Source organism: Caloenas nicobarica, chromosome 1 (genome assembly GCF_036013445.1).
Source record: "Caloenas nicobarica isolate bCalNic1 chromosome 1, bCalNic1.hap1, whole genome shotgun sequence".
In the NCBI taxonomy this organism is placed as follows: domain Eukaryota; kingdom Metazoa; phylum Chordata; class Aves; order Columbiformes; family Columbidae; genus Caloenas; species Caloenas nicobarica.
In genome coordinates this window covers 160,100,237-160,118,302 of record NC_088245.1, presented here as the reverse complement: position 1 = coordinate 160,118,302, position 18,066 = coordinate 160,100,237, and the positions used below count along the sequence as shown (strand labels likewise).

Genomic DNA, 18,066 nt, shown 5'->3' with positions numbered 1-18,066 from the left:
TAGGAAAGTGTTTTCTTCTTCTTCTGTCCCTTTTAATCTTTGAACAAAATCAGATGGGAGAAAATTAGGATTATATGCATTAAAGCTTGAAGCACACAAAGAATTCCAGGTATCTAACTGAAGGCATCATTCAAATTAAGTATCTCATAGGCTTAGTGTTTTTCAGATAACTAATAGAATTTCTTCATGTTTCAGTAAATCTGACTATTAGTGAATTGAAAAATTACCAGATCTTAATCTCCGCATTGTATAATGAATCATTCTACTTTAAATAGCAGTCTTGTTTGTGGTAAAGTTGTCGTGTTCTGTTTTGATTTTCTCATGCATTTTTAGGGTGACTTTTAAGACATCTTAGTGCTTTATCTCCTTCTGAATGCAGTGCATTGAAAGCCATAGTAAAATTGGCATGTCAGTATAAAGAAACAAATCCACTGCTGATTTCTAAGACAAAAGGTATAAAAGCACTAAAAATAAACAAGACTATATGACACTTAAAGAATTGTAAATATTGTGTAACCTGCTGGTTATGAAAAAGAGGTATCAATGTAAATGTAAAAACTATAATTGCAAATGAAGCTTTGAGATTTATCAACTGATAGAAATGAAAATGACAAAGGCAATTTTAACATAAGGGTTTGTGCTCACTAATGTGTTTACTTTCCAATAATGACTTAAGCCATCTGTTTCATCTTTCACTTGGACCATAAAATTTATCTAAAAATACTTCAAAAATAGTCTTATGCTGTCTTTGTTTCATGTAATAGTAGAGCATGTATTCAGTGATGGAGGAGAGTCAAAAGGAACACTGCCAAGCTGCAGACTACAACATAACTTTATCTTAAAAGCTGAAGGACAGATACAAAGAAAAGCTGCTTTTTTTGTTATGACTTGCACTTTGCTGCAGAAAAGTAACCAGTTATTTCCAAACAAGGCCTGTGTATTCGGTTTATATGGCAAGGTTTTGGTAGTTGGGGGGGGGGCTGCAGGGGTGGCTTCTGTCAGAAGATGCCAGAAGCTTCCCCCATGTCCCATGGAGCCAATGCCAACTGGCTCCAAGGTGCACCTGCTGCTGGCCAAGGCTGAGCTCATCAGTAATGGCGGTAGCACCTCTGGGATAACACAGTTAAGAAGAGGGGGAAAAACTGCTAGGCAACAGCAGCTGGAGAGAGGGGTGAGAATATGTGAGAGAAACAGCCCTGCAGGCACCCAGGTCAGTGAAGAATGAGGGCAGGAGGTGCTCCAGGCACCAGAGCAGAGATTCCCCTGCAGCCCATGGTGAGGCCACCTGTCCCCTGCAGCCCATGGAGGTCCATGGTGGAGCAGAGATCCACCTGCAGCCTGGGGAGGACCCCACGCCAGAGCAGGTGGGTGCCCAGAGGAGGCTGTGACCCTGTGGGAAGCCCACGCTGGAGCAGGCTCCTGGCAGGACCTGTGGCCCCGTGGAGAGAGGAGCCCAGGCTGGAGCAGGTTTGCTGGCAGCACTTGTGACTCCATGCGAGACCCACACTGGAGCAGTCTGTTCCTGAAGGACTGCACCCTGTGGAAGGGACCCTTGCTGGAGCAGTTCATGAAGAACTGCAGCCTGTGAGAAGGACTCATTTTGGAGAAGTTCATGGAGAATTGTCTCCTGCGGCAGAAACAACATGTGACAAACTGACCACAACCCCCATTCCCCATCCCCCTGTGCTGCTAGTGGGGAGGAGGTAGAGAAAATCAGGAGTAATGTTAAGCCCAGGAAGAAGGGAGGGGTGTGGGGAAGGTGTGTTAAGATTTAGTTTTTATTTCTCATTATCCTGCTCTGATTTGATTGGTATAATAATAAAATAAACTGATTTCCCCAAGTTGAGTCTGTTTTGCCTGTGACAGTAGCTGGTGAGTGATCTCCCTGGTCCTTATCTCGATCCTCGAGCCTTTTGCTGCTTATTTTCTCTCTCCTGTGCAGCCAAGGATGGGGAGCGATAGAGCAGCTTTGGTGGGCATCCGGCATCCAGCCAGGGGCGACTCACCAGATACTGCCACTAGTCCTGGTCTGGGAAGAGGATAGAATAGAATATTTTCAGTTGGAAGGCACCTACAATGATCATGAGATGTACGAGTGTCAGACATACTTTCTGTTTGCTTGTCTGTGTTTGAGAGATTTTTACCTCATTTTCCCTTGCAGACTAATTTGTACATGGCTGGTAGTGTACTCAGATGAAATTTCTCTCCCCTACACTTGTGAACTTGAATTTTCTGCCATTTTGCATGTTGTGGGGAGAATGAAATAACCTGCAAGCAGATCCTCCCAAGCACAATTCCTGGAAACTGTACGCTGTGGTGGGCATGTTTATTTTCTACTTGTCTCCTTGCTGTGATAACCTCAACTTTTTGAGGAAGAGAGCAGACAGTTTATTTAAAAACCTGTTATAGCAAAAAATCATTTACATAAGCAACAGCAGATCCTTTCATGCTGCTGAATTTTCTTTTCCTTTGCAGAGACTATGGAGAGTTTTTCTGTGAGTCTGACCAAAGGATACCTGGAGTCTAGAGCTATATTCCTCTGTAGTGTTAGACTTCTTCAGCAGAGACAAGGCTGAAAACAAACTCAAAATCAAACAATCTCATATGTGCTTAAGGGAATTGAAAAGGGCTATACTTGAACTTTCCTTTTTGGAGTGGTCAGGAGCTCAGTCCAGTCTTCAGGCTCCATTTATTTGTAGTCCAAGGCTTCTTTGCCTTCAGGACTTCGTGAAGTTAAAGGATAAAGAAATGCTCTGGGTGATGTGATGGGGCTTTGCAGTGTGTTTTCATGCCCCCCACTTCTGCTCCCATCCCCCAGCTGCTCCCCTTGTGGTTCCATCGAAGCCTTAACTTTACGTTATTGAGACTCTTTTCGGTTTTGCTTGGATACTACTTGGACACTTTGAATAGATACGTCTGCTGACCTCCTTTCACAATATGAAAACTAAAGCACGTCCTCTTTCTGCAATTTGATCTAGAAGGGATAGTCATACTGGTGGCAGTGGTTCCCAGAACATTCATCTTTGATTTATGAGTAGTCACAGACCCTCCTGAAGACAACTGGAATGACAATAGCTTTCCATTTGGGTTAATTGAGGGAGCAGTTAAATACTCTCTTGTTTAGGTGAGACAATAGCCTCCGAATTTTTTTTTTTTTGTCTTAACAATGGTCTTGTGAGACCAAACGCAAAGACTTGTGCTGAGCAGTTAGAACACTGCTGGTGGTTGGCTTCATTATCTGACTCCTTGACTCTGATTCCTGAACAACACAAAGCAGCATATTAAAAATCATGTCTTTGTATGACAGTGGATGTTGTATTACTATAACCAAAAGGATTTAGCAAATTTCCCTAGAAAACATTCTTTGCTACAGCAGTTCGGCTTGCAAATTGGATACAGAGGAGGATTGTGATTGCAGAGATACCTTGCAGACAACCTGTCTCAAACACCTACCATTTAGAGGAGCAAAGTCTAGAGGTTATATATAGAAACACATGGGGGCAGAAGGTGTAGTACCCTCAAAATACCCTTTCAGGCATTAAAACCATGTCAAGAATACATCTGATACTGGGCAAAGGATGAAATATTATGGCAAAGTTTCCTGTTGGTGAGGAGGTTTTGCAGAAAGCTGTGAAGCTTGGTGCAGCATTGTTTCCATCCCTTCATAGAGTTTGTTTGAAAAGTGCCAGGATCATAAGCTGCTGAAATTGGAAACATGAAAAGAATTTCAGTGGCTGAAAAAACCCAGGACAGACAAATATATCTTAACATTAACTTCAAAGGGTCTGTAATACAGAGGAAGTTGTTAAGGCCAATTTTTGACTCTGTGTTTAGTACAAAAGGGGAAGAGTTGATGCTGAAAGCAGAAGAGCATAGAACAAGGTAATACAGACCTCTGGCTTGAGAAGGAGTAACTGGCCTATTCTTTCTTTTGTAAGATAGTTTTCAACTATCTTCTATTCAGACTAAACAGGTGACCATACTAATGAGCTCTGGTTTTCATGAATCTGTTATACTTGCCATAGAAATGCCCAAGGGTGGATCCTGTCACGGAATCAGCATGATTCTGGGTGTTAATAGGAAGGTAGGGGTCAGGACTTCTAATGGCCCATCTCTCTCCAGTTGCACTGGTTGGCTAAAAGTAGCCCAAGAAAAACAAATTACCTGCTATTAAATGATCCGAGTCATATATTCTTCTCTGTATCTAGCACTGGTAAGTTACAGAGTAGTACCAGTGAAACATGTATGGAGATGTGCCTTGTTCTGTCTATTTGAAAACAAAGCAACGATGCCTTTATTTAAGAAACGGTTTCAGAATTAGTGGCAGCTCAGAGGCATGAAAAGAGAAATGAGGTATCAGGGACTAGACTAGAGCTGTAGTCCAAATGCTCCTACAGTTTTGCAGAGATTGTAGATAAGGCAGAGTGTTGTGGGAATATAGCACTCTCACAAGAGGTAGGGCAGTTATGTGATGTTCATGCTCTGGATGGAGTTGCATTTTGGTGAGATAAGTGATGCTGGTTTGAAATCATAGTGGAGAAGTAGAGGCGAGTCACCAAATCAGTCATCTTAGTGCCAGTATTGAAATTTGTGGGATAATCACTGAGCTGAGACAACTAAGCCCAAGAACATGATAAAATAAGCACTAACAGACTTATTGCCATCTGACAAGTGGTGCTAATATCTCAAGGAAGAGTTGACCTCTTCACATAACAGCATAAGGCATGTCAGTGACTGAGCTTTGTTGTTTAACAAGCTGCTCAGATGTATTTCATATCATGCTATGAGTTATTGTGTTATCTTCCACTGCAGGAAGGCAAGTGTGGGCAACTGTTTTGTTGCAAGTCTGTCATAGGAGCCAGTAGGAACCAGTTATGGTTTTATATGGAGGTTCGTGTGGTCAGCATTGTACAGCTGAGCGCCTGGATGGTGGATGAAGATGATCTCCAGCCTCTCTGGCTTCGATTTGTGTGGAACAGGAAAGCCACCATCCACTGTAGCAGTTATGGGGCAGCTGAAATGGCAGTTGAGGCCAATACAGTGTTAGTACAGATTTTTGTGTGTGTTTGGTTTGTATTTTTTAAATTTTTTTAATGTATGTGGGGTTTTTTTTCATGAAACTGTGTGTGCCTGTGTGCAGAACACAATAGGAAAGTGTAAAGAGATGGTGTGTGGAAGCAGAGAGTGCATGAGGCGAGACCTTGTTGAGCAAGCAGCTATCTGGAAAGAGATTTCAAGCTGGTAGTTTTTGCATGACTGATTCCTACTTTCCAGGGGATGGATTTTCTCTGGGTTTCAGCTCTATCAGTTTCTCCCAAGAGAAATAACATACCTAAGCTCTAAATATTTTCTAGGTACTTGAGCTAAAAATAAGCGATACTGAGAAATGCAAATTCACTTCTCACTGGTAGCTCACTTAGTGTTTCTGAAAGGGGACAAAAGTTTATATACTTTCTTTAAGGCACTTTAAGCATGTTTTTAACAACAGGTGAGAAATCCAACAGGTTAGTTGCTACGCACAGAACATAATTGTATTTATAATGTGGTGGTAAGGCTGTGCAAGTAGACGTATATCTCACTTGATGAGTGGCTATATAAATCTATTAGTGCCCCATAAATCTCATCAAGAGGCCTTTTTCTCGACATCTCCCAGATTTGTAGTTTTGCCTGACAGCTACTTTAGGACATTTTTGGAAGGAGAGCTGTGTGTGTGGCAGGAGACATGAAGGCAGAACAAGCTTGAAGGCTGCCTGGAATGTCTTTCCTTGCAAATTAGATTTTGAATCCCTGCAAAAGTAGAGTGGCCTCTTTATTCTTTCTCCTTCATCTTCCTCATCCACTTCTGCTACTGCCCTTTAGAAACTGTGGAACTTCGCAAATAACTTTCAAATTCACTAGCACAGCACTGTAATTGAGCTTCGCTACCTAAAGCAGGGGACAGGAGATTTGTATAACCCATCTCTAATGAGGTTTTTAGTACAAGGACACGACACAGAAATATCTAAATCCCATTGTTGGCCACACCTACGCCAGTCTAGAAACATGTAGTGCAGCCGTGTTCGTGTAACAGGAACATGTTTAATCAAGTGCAGCTCTCCAATAGGAAGCAAACTTTTGTCTGTCTTGTGCCTTCAGCAGTTGCTGCTTATGGATGTTCCCTGGGAGCAAACCTCAAGAAGAGAGTGGAAGAGGTAATGCTATATAGAAGATGGACATCAATGATGTGGCTTCACAGCACTGCTGAAGATGCTTGGGCTTGTAACACGGAATTTAGCCCGATATTTCCAGCCAGAGATCTGGTTTAGCCCAACATCATACTTCTAATAATGTCTAGTAGTAACGCTTAGGGGGGGAAAAAAGTGTTAGTAACGATAGTGATCCCTCTCAGCTTTTGGCAGGCTGCAGTTCAAGGACTGTGAGGAAGAAAGTCATGTCTGCACCTTTGTTTAACAGCCCCTTACAGACTTTCTTTCATGAATACATCTAATCATACGTTAATCTGTTTTAAATTTTTGCTTTCACAACATCCTGTGATGCTGGGTTCTGCAATTAATTATAGTATGGAAAAAGTACCTCCTTTTCCTCTTGTTTCTAAACAAGCTGCCTGATAAACTTCATTTTATACCTCCTAATTAATTTATTCCGACACATTGTTTCCTATTTGCTTTCTCTGTAATACCATTCATGGTTTTATGCATCTGCCTCCATTCTAGTCTAAAAACACTTGTTTGTTTAGTTCTCCGTAGGTTAAAGCTGTTCCAGACCTCCCATTGTTGTCACCCTCCTTTGAACCTTTTCTTGTTCTGCTATATCCTTCTCGGAGGAGGGCTGCTCAGAGCACCGTGGATTTGCACAGTGATGCCCTGTTGCATTGGGTATCCCTGACCTGCTCATTCCCAACATTCCCTTTGCTCTCCCAACCGGCACTGAGCTTTGCTTTCTGTGAGCGAGTGGTTCCTCGCTTTAATTAACTGTGGTGGCTTCAGGGTTTCCATTTACTATATTGGCTATTACTTTGTGTCGTGTGTGTACAAATACCTGACAAATCTATCTGTGGCACTTCATAGTTAGTTTTCCTCCTTCTGTAATCACCAGCAAACTTTATCATTTTGCTGCTTGCTCCATTTTCCACATAAATAATGAATAACTTGAGTAGCACAAATGCAAAACCAGGTCTGTTGTGAAAACTAGCTATTTATTCCTTTGCTGTTTCTTCTTATCTAACCAGTTGTTAATTTGCAGGAGGACCTTCCCTCTTATCCCATGACAGTTCAATTTCTTTTAAAGCCTGTGGTGAGAGACATTGTCAAACGTTTGTTAGAGATCCAAGCACACGATACATATCATACATACCACACTTATCCATATTTGTCATGGGAAGTTTGCTGTAAAAGAGGCCATGCTGTGATGCCAAACCATCAGTATATCATATTTATTTGCATACTTGGTAATTCTGTTCTTACAATTTCTATCAACTTTTCAGTGGAGTGGGCCTAGAGCTACCAGCCTGTAGTTCCTTAGGGCCCTTTTATTGAAATTGGCAACACATCCTCAGCATTTTACACCTTGCTTGTTAAGTTTGCCTGAAGAGGGAAGTCAAGCAGCATGGTTAATAGTTCAGTGGTTGTATGTTGGAGTACCTTTAAAATCTCTGGGTGAACAGCATCTAATTCTGGTAGCCTGCTTTAGGTCCTTCAGTCTGATCTAATGATGCTTGTGGTTTAGACAGTCTTCTCGCACCTGTTGCCATCTTCTTGCTCCCATGCACACCTTGCATTTTCCTGCGTTTCAGGAGAGTCGTGGCCAATTGGTTTGCACTGTCACTTGGCCCTGCCGAGCAGGTGGGCAGACCTTCCTTCTGTGGCGCTGCCCTAAGTACTCCCTACCTGTGAAAAAGGAGCTGGAAAGGAGGAGGCTGCTGGAAGGCAGGAGTTGTGGCTGTGGGGGAGCACCTCTTTCTGCCTCAGGCATGGTTTATGCTGGCTCAAGCAGGTCCAGAATCTATGGAAATAATTTTATATCTGTATATATATAAATTGGCTTTTATCGCGTGAATTATTTGCATGGAAGTTGTAGTCGAATGTATTTGTTTCCCATCCTTATCACTCAGAACAAATCTCATTGTCAATGAAAATAAACTTCTATGGATGAGCTTTTAAAAGTTTTTGCATAGAAAATGGATTTATTTAGTGTATTTATCTGTACTGTTTCAGATTATATTCATAGCAAGATTTTAGTGCAACTCTTCAAACGTATAAAACATTCATAGAATTTAGGATCAGAGTGAAGGGGAAGATGTTTATTGCAAGAGTTAATGTACGTTTTTATTTTGAAGCAGTTCAAAATTCAATGTTTGATATTCATTCCTGCCATTGATCTTCAATATTTGTAACAGAAATCCTCAGTTGTGTGCAAACTCTCTTTTCAATGTGGATGAGACTTATGCTCCCTTGTTTCTAATGGCTTTCTGGCTGTTTTTCTGTGTTTTACTCCCTGGCAAGAAAGATGTAATTCATTGTTCTAGTCTCAGAATACCTGAGGTGAGACAGCAGTGCTGTTTTCTTCCTGTCTTACTGCTTCATTTTCCTCTTTCTTCTGTCTTTCTGTATGTGGTTACTTTTTATTCCACTTCAGTTTGCATGTGTGTGTCCTCCCCCAGTTTTCCTTAATTGCTTTTTGTTCTGAATGTGCAGGATCCTGGCTTGTGTGTGTGAGGTTTGCGCAACCATTTTTATCTAGTTTGTGCCTTTTTCAATGGCTTCTGAATCAACCTCCCTCCCTTGAATCAATTGAGGTAATGTGGCGTGGGGTTGCTTAGCAATGCCGGGAAGCCGATACCGCCTGGGTGATGTTTGTGCTGCAACTGTGATGAGCAAAAGAGACTATCTGTCCTCCGTGGTCCATGCAGAGAAGAAATCTCACATTGTCTAATGTTTTCAGTATTCTTGCCTTTATGTGTTTGTTGTGTTTGTTTGGTTTTTTTTTCCTTTGATGTTGCTGAGTAACAGTTTTATGGACTTACAGGTGTTCCTTCCCCCTTCTTCCTGATATATGCAAGTGTAAAAAACTTCATAGCATGTAGGATCAACATATAATTGGGATGTTGATCTTTAAAGAGCTGGATATCCAATTAACTGTCTTGAGATAGGTATGTTTTCTGTCTTCCTCCTCCGCATACCGAGCAAAGCTGTCATGAAGGCAGAGCTGAGCTGTGTAGGATGCTTCAGTCCTCCGAAGCAGCACAGATTGGCAGCCAATCTAGTGTCCATGGCAGAGGATTAAAAACCAGGATGAATTTGATGCCTTCAACCATGTAAGAATACAGAATGAGTTCTTTCAGCAGCAGATATGAAGGAATTTATTTGCTCTGAAATATTTCTTTAAAATTGTTGATGCTTACATTGAGTCTCTAAGTTTTCAACTGTGGATAGATTTTAGTCTTATTTAACTGGCAAAAGGACTGAAGTATTTTTTTCCACTTTCTTGTTTTGTTGGTTTTTTTCCATAGCCAAGGGAGTATGCATTTTAAAAAAATCTACTAGTTTCCTTCTCTCCCTTATCTTCTTGTTAATAAGAAGCACTAGAAAAACTACATATAGGTGAATCAAATAACTTTGAGCCACAGTTTTACCAGATGGTTGCTCTCATTCTTCACACAATATCATATAGCATGGGAGAGCCCCATGTGTAAGTCATAGGGTGGGATGAATGTGAAGGTGGTATTTTCCCCATTTAAACGAAACAGAAGACAAGACCAAGTTAATTCTTACAGTCCTGTAGGGAGACTTAAGGAGTGTTCGCTGTCACTGCTTAAGGAGTTGTGGACCCTGACTTCTTTCTCTGATAACAATTATACTGAGTGTAGCTGTATAGCAGGTGTAAAAACTTCATCAGAAAGGTAGCGTTGAACTGGGGGCATGGACCTCTGCGGGCAGATCATGAGAGGCCCAGCCTGAACAATGAATCTGAGCACTGAGGGTTCAACAGTTGATGTCAAAATACACCCAGAAGCAGACAGTGGTGGTGGTGGTGGAGAGATGCTGTGTGGAGGCTGACCTTTCTTCAGTGCTGTTTCTTAGAGCTGTAAAGGATTTCTTACTAGATATCAGATTGTTGAGCAGTTGGTCTCTCTGATCAGCTGCTCCTACCTCTCTTTACCGGTAGTTTTCATAACTGACATATGCATTTCCAGCAGCCTGCTGGTTTTGGCCATTTAATCTGTAGTACTCACTCATTTATCCTTGTCTATAAGGAAACAAAACGTTGAGCTAATGAGGAGATTTATAGCAGGTTCATTGCCATGGTTTCAGACAGCCTTACGTAGCCTAAAAATAGATACAGGAAAGAATATTCTTTTCCCTTCCCTCCCTCTCCCAGTTCTCTAATTGGAATTTCCTTTTTTTTGTTTGTATGCTTTTGTTGTTATGGATTTACTGACTGACAGGTCAAGTAAACTTGCTTGATGTTTTGTTTGAAAGAGGAAAAGTTCATCGTAGTATCTAATACATTGGGGAGTGACTTCCCTGGTTGGGAGCCAAGGCTATTACCTCCTGCTCCTGTCTCTTACACTTGAGTGGTGCTGCTCTGGTAGAATGTAGCTTATTACAAGCTGCTGCAATCGTCCAAGCTGTGTAAGGGACCATCCTGGGGATACCTTTGAAAATTATAAGGTTGACATTGCCCTGTGCTCAGCAGAGGAAACGTACAGAGTACATACTGATGCGCCTTTAGCAGCCAGAGCTGCTGCATGAACAGACTTCTCATCCAGAGTCAGGCTGGCCGCTTTAGTGGGTGGATAACTCTGTCCTGCAACCCCACAACTAGGTTGTTGCAGACAGGTTAAGGATTGTGGCTGTAACCATAGCAGGTTAAGTTTTAAGCTACTGCTTTATGTACGATAGCGCTTGGCCTGCAGCAGCGAGGAGCGAAGGGAGGCAGACCAGGTGACCGATGCTTCCCCTTGAAAATCACAGAATGGTTGGGGTTGGAAGGGACCTCTGGAGATCACCTAGTCCAACTCACTTGCTGTAGCAGGTTCACCCAGAGCAGATCGCACAGGAATGTGTCCAGGGGGGTCTTGAATGTCTCCAGAGAAGGAGACTCCACAGCCTCTCTGGGCAGCCTGTTCCAGTGCTCTGGCACCCTCACTGTGAAGAAGTTTCTCCTCATGTTTAGATGGAACCTCCTGTGCTTCAGTCTGTGCCCGTTGCCTCTCATCCTGTCATTGGGCACCACTGAAAGGAGTCTGGTCCCATCCTCTTGACACCCACCCTTGAGATATTTATAGCATAAATAAGATCCCCTCTCAGCCCTCTCTTCTCCAGGCTAAGCAGACCCAGCTCTCTCAGTCTCTCCTCATAAGATGCTCTAGGCCCCTATGATCTTCGTAGCCCTCCGCTGGACTCCCTCCAGTAATTCCTTGTCCTTCTGTCCCCTTCTCAGCATCCTCGCTGGGACAGCACCGCAGCTACACAGCCTTGGCTGGCTTGCTGAAAGCTCGCTTGGGCACGGCTTCAGTACCTTCTGACTGCAGCGTCATTTGTCTACGTACGTCAGAAAAACGGAGGTGGAACGCTGATTGGCAGTTGATATCATCTCTTCGGATGTGTACCGGCTAAGCTATGTTTAGCTTTGGGTTGGGTAGTTGAATTTTCCCTCCTCCCCCACCCCTGCTCCCTTAAACAGAGGTGTTGACCGTTTCTGTTAGCGGGAATCCCGGATGCTTTTAGATCTCTCTCCCCAGGCAGGAAGGGCATGGATTGGAATCACACCGATGCCTGGGATTTCCTGCATTGCTTCCTGTTGAATTGATGGGCCAGAAGCTAAGTGGGGGAGATACTGTGTTACAGGGGCTGTATTCCTGTATTCCGTGCACAACGCCTGAGGTTTGCAGCGTGCCTGTTCCTGTTTGAAAGTAAGTAAATAGCCCCGTAGCAGACTTATCAACCCGTATCTTTTGGTGACAAGTTTTCAAGCAGAGGGAAAGTGTTCAGGGTTGAATTGCAAAGCGGGGAAAAATCCCGTGTGGTCTCTTAGATTGTATGGCAAACAGGGTGTCAGTTCTGCCAATCCATTTTTCATGACTAAGGCTTTGAGTGCCCACGAGAAGCTGCGGTAAGTTTATTGATTTGTATGTGTTGCTACTGGTACTGTGCCTTTTCTTTCTTTCTGCTGCTGCTTTTGTGGTCAGGGTGCCCTAACCTTTCTCTGTGGAGACTAAAAGGAGGAGGGCTGATGTGGTGTGTCAGGGTGCAAACGTGTTAGTGAATAGTTACAGAGTATTGCTATTTCCTTCACTTTCTTGGCTTATTTACTGGTTGTAAGTACTCACAAATTTTGCCATGTTTCTGAACTGATCAGTTGTGGCTTCTTTTTTCCATATACTATATTGGAAAAAAAATGTATAGTTAGGAAGAAGGTGGTACAGGATAGATAGGACTGTGGATAGTGATTCTTCTTGTCTAGTTGAACAGTACAAATGTGTTCAGGACAACTTAAGGGAGGAACTACTATTCAGAGTAGGTTAAACCTTATCCAGGAGTGTGTGCGTGTGTAGGGGTAGAAGGGTCAGATATATCCTGACAGTTGAATTTTTGATGTTTTGCTGTGAAGTCTTTTCTGTTGCTTGTGTGCCGCATTGCACTCAGTAGCTGGAACATGTGCCTATGCTTTCCTGTTCCTCTGTGTGATATTCTGCAGTATTTATGTGCCTGACTTTGGCAGCTGGAGAGCAAGAGAGAAGCAGCCCCCAAGTACAGATGAGGGCAATGTGCCTTCTCAGCCTTCCACAAAGGCAGGGACCTGCCTTGGCATGTTCATCACTAGAATGTAGTATTTGGGTCAGGATCATGGGAGGCCTGGGGTGGCTGTTTTTGTTGTTCTGAAGAACCACTCTATTCCTCTTGGAGCACAGGTGAACGTGCCATCTTTCTGAAGGATGCACCCTGGGATTTGCACTAAATGCAGAGTTCCCTGGCCGTGAGGAGTAGCCATGTAGTATTTTCACATTCAGTGATTTTTCAATTTCCCAACTCAAAACTGAAGCTGAAGGAGTTCCTAGAGGCCCCTGGGGATGAGAGGATGACTACCATCTGTGCTTGGCTGTGCGCTCCCCGAGGAGAAGTGCAGAGTGCTTCATGCCAACCAGCCCAGATTGCAGAGCCAGGCCATGTTAGTGACCCTTCAATAGTACAGTCCTGTCTGATGCTAGAGGGGAAAATTTTCCATACCTGGCAGATGTTTACATATTCTTTAAGTGGACCTCCCTTCTACTGTAATGATTTAAACCCCTGGAAGTATTCTATGCACGAATTTACATAGAATAAGTCAACCTGCATAATATTACATCAAGGCACAGTAGATGATCATCTCTTTCCCCTCCCATCTGTCCAACACTTGCGTTTAAAATGCTGTCATTTTCCATCCATTGTTCTTCCCTCCAACATTTCCAACCACTTCCTTGCTCCCTCAGGGTGCACCAGGGTGCTCCACATGGGAATGCTTGTGTGTGTGCACGCTCCTGAAATATGCCCAGAGCTTTGCACGGGTGCTCACCTCCTCCGTCAAAAGATGCAGAGTCTGGAGTTGTGTGTGTGTATATTTGGGGGTGGTGGATGGCTAGAAGCAGAGACAGGGAAGAGATGAGGGAGTATATATAGATGGGCTAAGATAGGAAGAAGCTCTTACGTTGCGTGGATCTACAGGAACAGAAAAGTTGGGGGCAAGGTGAAAGCAATGCTAAAAGCATCAAATTGTATGCTGTTTGTTTTGTCTGGATAATGAGGTTCAATTTGGAGGCAGATGTTTCCCTTGTAGACCTTGTAGGAATTGAAGTATTCATATTCAAGAAGAATGAAAATGAAGATGATTTTTTTCTGGACTTTCAAGGTCATGCCAGTCATGTTACTTGCTTTCTTTAATATTCACTCAAGAAGTCAAAGCATCTTAATGCTTCAAACATAATTATAGATTAGATTCAGTTTAAAGATCATGATTAATGTTGCAAAGCAAAAGTCCATAGTGAAAAGCTGTAATTTTCTCTTTTTGCGATTTATGACACAATCTTTAATGATTTAGTTACATTTTTCTCCCTTTCATGATCTACATCTTGTTTGTTGGGTATGGCAGTTGTCTTCCTACAGCAGTGCACAGTTGCATATTACATTGTCTGTGAGAAAGGTCTAATTCCTTGCCTTTTGCAGATATTGGAAGAAGAGGGTGGCTGAACAGAGCTGGTGGCCTCCTACTTTTAAGGAACTGGGCTCAATCCTTGTCAGAGCTCCCTGTGTTGTTAGGAAGTGGCTTAAACACCCAAAACATAGTTAAACTCTTGATAAAACTTGAGATCCATGAGCTAATTTTCAGAAAGCCTCATGCTCCTGGATGCAGCCTCTAGTAAAAGGATCTGTGATGGTGTGTGAAGAAAGCTGCGGGCTGTGAAATACTTAAAGAATGATTTGGCTGTAACAGTTTCAGTTTGGGAATACAGAATCAGTGGGTTTGCTTTGGACTTGTCCGTTTGACCTAGATCAATAAATGCTTTTAGAGTCCAAATCTCCAATGGACCCAGTATCTATGTGTCTTGAGGACCTGAGTTTTCTGTCTGTAATTCTCCATATAGGAATTAAGGATAATGTGATGCTTCCTCTTGTCACAGGGGTATTGTGAAGTTAGAGTAAGTACTTTTTGATTAAGTCAGCCCGCTATATGGAAAGTGCAGAAAGATAGTTGTTAATTCTGTTTTAAGAGCACAGTATGAATAGTTAGTAAGCCTTAAGATTACAACAGGGAGGAAAAACTAAATCCTGAGTGCCTTCCCCATAGCTGGCTGTGCTCCCTTGTGTGGTAAGAGAGGCAGAGTGGTGTTTGGCAGGGCCAGGGAGGGAAATCAGTGAATATTAGGGTGTGTAAGAATAGGAAGAAGTAACTTTGCAGTTTCATCATCTGCTTTAGGGCAAACAAGTCCTAGTTCTTAACTCTTCCTGTAAGGTGTGCAATTTTCCCTTATTTAAAGAAAAAATGGAAATCTGTTCTGTTTGAAATGAAAGCTGCCATAGCAGCTGTAAATTTTGTACCCTCTGCTGCTGCTGCTGCCACTCACATGTCGCACCCCAGTGCCAGAAATCTCTGGTGAGACTCTGAGGGGGTGTCTGCCATGGGATGGGGAGACCCCTGCGGTGTTGTGCACGTACAGGACAGGACTGTTGTCTTCAGGTCCCAGCTATGGAAGGAAATGGGCTTAGTCCACTTTCGAAGAACTTTTTTTTTTTTTTCCTTCCCCTCCCTCTCTTTCATTTATCTTGCTCTTCTTGACAATCCTGTTGCACTTTTTGGAGCCTGTCTCTGGTTTTTGGCTTTTAATTCTCTTATCTTTTCCCTGCAGTTTCTCTTCTCTTCCAGAGACCACTTGTCAGAGACCAGACTCCTTGCCTGTCCCACCGCCCCTCCACCTCTCCATCCTTGGCCAGTTTTTCTCTCGCATACAGTCGCTTTTTTTCCCTTTTCCTGCCTTGTTTTGTGCAGTGCCTCGGGATCCCTGGCTCCCTTCCCTGCCTGTTTTGCTTTCTCCCCCTCCTGTTTCGGGCCCTTGCCCCAGTCCTGCTCCTTTGCCTCCCCCAGGTCTGCGCCCTAGCTGCACGCCTTCCGCTTCCATGCTGCCTTCCTTCTCCCCCACCATGGCCGGCACAGGGAAGATGGGCTCCCTCAACTCCTCTCCAGGGCCTGGACATGCTCCAGGGGCCAGACTTGCTCCAGTTTAGGCAGCCATGGAAACTAAAGTTGGCTTGGGCTCCTCTGTTCCCAGACTGGTGCGCACTCGCTCACCCTGTGGGGAGATGTTTGGTTGGATTAGGGAAGTGTGTGAAGTTCAAGCACGTCAGCAAGGCAAAACTCCTGGGAGATACTAGTTATTTACTCTTTAGAGGTCTTTGCCTGCCATGTGTATCCTGTATCCTACTGTTGGATATGGATATAAAAGCTGCTTTCCATGTTTAGCATAATCTAAAGTTACTTGAGACTCCGGAGCCAAGAAGGGAATATGAGGAGTATAGGATGTTCTCCAAGGAAAGAGCAACCTAATACCCAGTCTCTCTGTTTGCCTGGCTGAGCAGTGCACTCTGCCATGCTGCTTTATTGGGAGCCTTGTATTTAGTGAGAGAAACCACCAAAATCTTCCAGGCAGCATTCACTCTGAGTGACTTGAGATATATTATTTACCATGTTCCCTCTTCCTGCTAGATCTTTCCCTGACAACTTGTACCTCTTGGTGTCTTAATTTTAAAGAAGGATCTGAGTCTTATGCCTCTAGGTCCTGCTGGGTTTGTAAAAGCTGTTTCAGAGTGTTACTTCTGATGATATTTTTGAGGAGACTGGTGCAGAATGGTGGGCTGCTTTGGCAGTATTTCTGCTTTCTCGCCTTGCCAGTGCTGCAAGGAAGAGAACAGAACAAGAGAACTGCTGCTTTCCACTGTCCCCTTCGATAGTAAGAAGTACAGATTCTACAGATAATGCTTTTTCGTAGTTCTTAGCAGGTGAGTAATTAGTTTTGAAATGGAACAGAAGCCATAGGGATGTAATCTGCACCGAAACAGATTTGTTGACAAAGGGATGATGGGTTGGTTGAACAGGCAGGCCCTTCTCTAGGTACAGCTTCTAAAGCTTGCAGTGATGGTGCTGTGCTTTAGATTAACTTATGCCAGTTTTCATTGTAAAGTAAGTTAAGGAGGGAAAAGGAGTTTATTTTGCAGACACAACAGCTCTATTATAATAGAGCTTTTTTCGGTCTAAATCTATATTCTACATTCTACGAAAACCAACTCTAGTCTGTCTTCATGCAGCATACACAATGCTTATATTTTAGCCAGACATAAAATGAGGACTTACATGTGGCAGCAGTATATCTGTAGCTCTGTCTCACAGTATCTCTGATAGCTGTTCACAGAATAAATGCAGTGTTATCAATTATCTGAAGACAGAGAAGTACTGTATCTTGAAAGCTGGGAGAGCTGTCATCAGGCAGACACTGTCTAGACTGTGCTGTTCAGCACAAGTAGAATTTCTCCAGGAATCTTTTAGTGGTTCAAGTATTTGCACAAAGAGAGATGAGATAGGAAACCTAAGCAAGTTTGAAAGTTTTGCTATGGTTTTAAAAATCATTTTTGAAGAAAGAATAAAGACATGATTTTAAAACACTATAGTATATTTGAATTCGGATATTATACAATCATGTCTCGTGACCTGTTATATCTCCACCAGGATGCCGAGGAATCTATTTAGTTTTTTTCTAAACAGCAGTACACGAAGTAGTTTGTGTGTGTGTGTTTGTTTTTTCTTGACGGTGCAAGCATTTCTTACTGCAAACTGTGTCATTACCAAGTGTGATATTTCCTTGGTCAAGCATAATAAAGTCTTCTGGAGGAAGACTTAATTGAATATACAGTTTTTAAAAAATTATATCAAGCAGTTTTGCAAACTTATGAAAAGTCTTTTTTGGGAACAGATGGTTAAATGTTTAAAGCCTGCAGGATTTTTTTCTATTTTTATAGTGGGTTGTATACTGAACATACAACTGTGACCATAAATGTGTTTTTCCTGGTGGAAGACCTATGTAATAATTTTGTGGGAGTCTGATAACAAGCTTTGGGCAAAAAGGAAGCCAGTCAAGGCCATTATGGCTTCAATTTAACATGTTTGTATAGGCATCTTCCCTGGGTGCAGGATGCTGAACGCTGGTGTCGTTGTCCTCTGTGGTTTCGAGCCACTGGGCCATGAGTGTTCCCCTTTAGTGCCTCACACTGTGTGCGGTGACAAGCTCATGAGCTGCTGCTCCGCATCCGTGCAACATACCATCAATGCAACAAATCACAATTGATCTCTCCCAAGAGGAGAGAGAACAGGGTCTTGGCACACTGACCACTGCATTTTGGTCTGTTGCTAGAGGTCTGTGTTCTCAAGGGGGGTAGAAGCTCTTCTGAAGGGCCAGTGAACACCTGAATTAGACTCTGGTGCTTAACAGCTCTCTGGAGGAGCCAGCTTGCATTTAGGCAGCATGAATACCTCTGCTATATA

At 43.0% G+C, this 18,066-nt stretch overlaps 1 protein-coding gene across 5 annotated transcripts in view; it reads left to right on the top strand.

The window, feature by feature from the left end:
- The window catches only part of FARP1 (FERM, ARH/RhoGEF and pleckstrin domain protein 1), a 221,971-nt gene that overhangs the window by 17,304 nt on the left and 186,601 nt on the right, over positions 1–18,066 (top strand). The window lies entirely within an intron of this gene.